This window comes from Ictidomys tridecemlineatus, chromosome 13 (genome assembly GCF_052094955.1).
Source record: "Ictidomys tridecemlineatus isolate mIctTri1 chromosome 13, mIctTri1.hap1, whole genome shotgun sequence".
Classification (NCBI taxonomy): domain Eukaryota; kingdom Metazoa; phylum Chordata; class Mammalia; order Rodentia; family Sciuridae; genus Ictidomys; species Ictidomys tridecemlineatus.
In genome coordinates this window covers 71,210,802-71,215,700 of record NC_135489.1, presented here as the reverse complement: position 1 = coordinate 71,215,700, position 4,899 = coordinate 71,210,802, and positions in this window count along the sequence as shown.

Below are 4,899 nucleotides of genomic sequence, written 5' to 3'. Positions count from 1 at the left end.
TAGGGTATGGGTTAGTGTCAGGGATTCAGTTTTTTGAATGGAAAATAGGAAAATAAATCCAATGTTTATGTAAATATGTTCTACACAAAATCTTCCCACAATCATCCAGAAAAATGCCTTGACAATACCCTTGCCCCATGTAAGACGCAATTCGAGAAGAAGAGTTAGAAAATCATTGAATACATATGTGGAATGAAAAATGCTCAGGAGTTCACAACTTTGGAGGTGGTAGAGGAGTTTCCAGAAGTAAGGGACAGGATAAACACTCCACAAACATGGAGCTCTGCTGGCCTAAAGACTTCTTGAGAAACTGCCTCTGAGAATGGGCTTTTGAAATATATGTTGTTGTCAGGAGCTTTAGCTTCTTTTGTAGTGAGACCATCAAAGCTGGGTCTTCATCTATGTGACCTGGAGGATATGGTTTCTGATTTTCCAATGAACATGAGGCAGAAGTGCTGAATTCTCTCTTTGTAGGTAAACTGTGGCCATTGGGGGCTAAGTGTCTCCCCGTGGGGACTCTGAAGCCATTTGGTCATCCTCCACTTTTCGTGGTGTTTCTTGCTGCTGCACTAGGAGTTTGGTATTTGCTTCACGAAATACAAGGAGTTTAACTGGGACACAGTGCTGGAGGGAGTTCTGTCACGTGTGGTGGGTCAGGGTCCTAGGAGAATGCACCAACCATGATTCTATCTTACAGAGCGTGGCCCCTTGACCATAGCAACCTTATTCTGAACATTGTTCTGAAACCTCTTCATATAACAAGATGCCTTTACATATAAGGGTCTGCTGGGTGCACCATGTCAGTCACAAGCCATTTGGAAGCCCATCGCAGATCCACATGGCCCCACCACAGATGTTTTATCACACACCTGCACACCACTGCTCTAGGCCCACTACTCAGCAGGCCCCACCATACTGGCATCTCTGTTCTTCATCATTTTCATGAAACCCGTCAATCAAGGCACCTGTCTGGTACACTCATGATCAGCAACAGGACATCCAAAGGTTCTCCAGTGCCACCTGGTCATGGGAATTTCAAAGATTGCATGGTATTTATCTAGCCGTTTTTAAAGGATGAAGTTGGAGGCACTGTGGGTTTCCATTCATTCAGGAACCATTAAATGGTGAGAAAGATCATTTCAATGAAATCTCTGGAGAACTCTAACAAACAAGGCTTCCCAAAGAGTGGCCAAAACGTCACATGAAACCAGGCCCACTGAGGTGTACAATGTGAGGTCCATGTGTGTTTTGACTCTCAACTATGGCTGCCAGGTCTCTAAGAATAAAATCATGTGATATCCTGGCTGAGATTCCCAGTGTTCTGTGGAAAGTCACCCTGGGCTTCGATCTCAGTTTCCAGGGGGGGCTCTCATGAGTGGCCTCGGAAAATCCCAACTCAATTCATGGCAATACTTCTCTGAGTTCAGTTCCAGAACTCAGTCTCCAAGGGAATCACACCAGAGTTCAAGCCCAGGCGGACCCCTATTCCACCGCCACATAAATGACCACAATTCAAACCAAAACACTGCCAAAAGGCCCTCATCTTCTTCCATATAGAAAATACTCATAACCTCTGTCTGGAGGTTTCCATGAGGGGCGCAGCCTAAGACAGTGTCCACAATAAGCTCCCTTGCCCATCATTTGCCTAATGTCAGGGTGGCCTGGAACCCTTCCTTTGAACCAGGAGTGATCAAATAGGCCTGCCTTTAATACTGCTCAGCTTCTCCGCTTGGAGGCCTGCTGATCTTGGGGTATAGATTCTTTGTGTGAATTGGAGTCATGAGAAAACCCAAGCACATAATGGCTAGCCTCTGCAGGGCTTTGAAAAACTCATTTGACCCAAAGGATTTTTATTCTCACTTGATGGAGGACAGGAACTTACAGAGGAAGGCAAGAGTCTTCATCCACATTGACTGCTTTTTTGCCATATTGGCTATTGATGCACATATGGGATCTTTCTTGAGATGCATCAGGTGTTGACAATCTAAGCCACAGCCTTACACAGGGCCAAGAGGCTGATTCAGACACATCCCTTTGCAAAGCAATTAAGCAAAGAGCCACAAGTGATGCCCGTTCGTTTGCATTTGAAAACTGTTTTCTTCAGGCTTCACAAAGGGGTGTCCTGAGGCAAAGACCTTGCTGACATCCAGGGAAACAGAACAATATGTAAGCAAAAGGCCCAAAGCAGGGTTTCTCCACTGAGACTTTAATGGGCCCACTGATATCTGAGTTTTCTGAGATGCTCACTATTCACTTCAGCTATCTAGTACCTGGCAATGTCACCAAGCTTGGAGGTGGTACATATCTTGGACACAAAACCATGAGCCTATTCTGAAGAGTGGCCAGAATTCAGGAAAAAAACAGAAATTTAGGAAGATAGTAGGTTTTGCCCATGGATAAGGCAAGCCCCAGTCCATTCATAAATTGGGCAGGATGAATGCTGGACGCTTTCTACTAGACAGGACACATCCATTGATTCATTCTCTTTTTAATGTCTACAACCACGGACACAGTGGGATACACAGACATAGCAACACTCGCCTTGTCAAAAGACTTGCTAGAAACAGTCCACTCCAAACCAAACCAACCGCCTTTCCTAGCTCTTCTCAGAACATGAGACCAAACCACAGACTCACACCCACACCCACAAAGCCACCTCCTTCCCCCAAGTAGGTCTGTGACTACCCGCAGTGTCCTCTGACTGGTGGGCCATACTATGTTCCCCCGAAATGGCCTGTCCTGTCTCAGATCTGGACTCCTTGGCCAATTCTGTGAAGTTATCAGGAGCCAGGGGTGAGCCACTACCTGCTTACTAAGGAAGACCCCCTTCAGAGCTTTCTTGGCAATTGGCCATCCTCACATCTGTAGGTACCAAGAAAGACTGACTCTGTCCTTGGTAAATCCAAACAAGTGAGCCCACTGGGACTGGCACTGGGACTGCCTCTGGGTGCCTGGCTTCCTGGATCCCAAGTTCAGAGAGTTCCATCACCAAGGAAGTGTGGTGAGGTCACTTCCTTCAGGAACTGAATGAGGTCACTGCCTTGGAAACCACTCTGTCCTAACTGTTGCTTCCAAGGGTCCCATGAGATGGAGGCTGCCCCTGCTTCCTGTGACACTTTCACAAGTTAGAATGGTATATCAACCATAGGCACCCAGGAAAAGCTCTCCACACAGGCCTGGTTTGGTCCATCTTGTCTACATTAAGAAGAGAGAGGCTCATTCAGACACATCTTTTCATCCTGACCAGGTTGTTTGCCACAGAAGATGACTTCTGCTCTCTCAGGTCCTTCCTGGCTGCCTACATCTTCTCCAGGGATCATTTCTGCATGGACCTTTGAGGTTCTCAGCAGGTGGAAGATCCCCTACATTCCTGTATTGTAAGACCAACTCTGTCCCTGCTCTTCTGTAAAGTTAGATTGAGGGAAAAGTAAATGCTTGGGGTTAAGAACATGTTCGATTTGGGTTAGAAATCATTCTGCTGGATGAAGAATGGTATTGGGAACCTGTGATATTTATAATAATATAGAGGTGAAATATATGGATGAAAACAGAAATCTAAGTAAGATTTGAAGGCCAGAAGGGCATTGGGCCCTTGATTGGAATACTTAGCTTTGAATTACATTCTGTACAGATGTCTCTGACACATCCATATACAATGGCATAGGACCTTGTACCTTGGATGATTGAATGTAGAAGAGAAGATCCAGTCAAAAAGGGATAGTAGGTAGGATTAGGAAGATAGTCAGTAGGTTTAGGAAGAAGAGTGGGTATAATATTTGGACCAAAAGTTCTTTAGCAATAGAGTGTCTGTTAGAGAGTGAATGTAAATGTCAGCACATGTGAAGAGTCAGTCACAATGATGAACTGGGGAAGATATGTAGGAAAGCAGATATGAATATAGACATTAGGAAATCAGGAAAAGTATAAAGTGAGTGATAGGATTTGACATTTTCAACAGGGTTGAGGTTGAATATATAATCTAAGGCAGAAACAAATGTGTAGTCACCAATAGGATTGACATTTGAGAGCATTAGGCAACCTGGACAAGGATGGTTTTAGTAATCCATGCTAACTTTCCAATTAGGCTTTGGTACAATCATAAGTGTGACCTTTGCATTTAGTGTCCAGAATATCACTGTGATAAAATATATATGTAGATCAGGTGACATGAGTATTTCTTCAACTATTTTTGGGAGCAATGTATTGAAGACGTATAAATTAGCATTCGGGGGTACAAATAGGTATACCCAGGGTCTATGAGTATAGAGATAATGCATGAATAGACCACACTGTGAATAAAGAATATAACTGGTTCCAATTTAAATAATGGATTGAATTGATATCTGAAAATATATAGGAAATCTTATATTGATACAGGGATCATTCATTCCAACCAGTTATACATCTAATCGTAATTATAGGGTGATGGTTTACCATGAGGGGTGTGTGAGTTTTGGTTCCAAAGTGATTATGGAAATCCAAAATAATATGCTTGGAAAGAAGTCTCATGAAAAGACCAGTCAATAAACATGGAGGAATACATGTGTTCTGAAGCAGGATTTGATTGGAAAGTGAACCAAATGCCTAGAAATTTGTGAACATGAGGATGAAATATATATCCTATGATGTGCATCAACTGAAGAAATAGTAATGTGCCAGTGTTGAATAAAAATAAATGTCCAAATACACATCATGTCCCATAGGAGTCTACTTGCATTGATGTTAAAAAGTCAGTTACTGAAGAAATGTTAGGATTTCTATTCACCATTCACTGAAGTTAGTTTTCAGTACTAGGAAACAAATACGTATTTCAGGTGGATGAATGTTTCTGAGAATAATCTTGTGAAAAGTTGATTATAAATCCACATACATGAACATGAATTTAGGGAGTGTAAAATA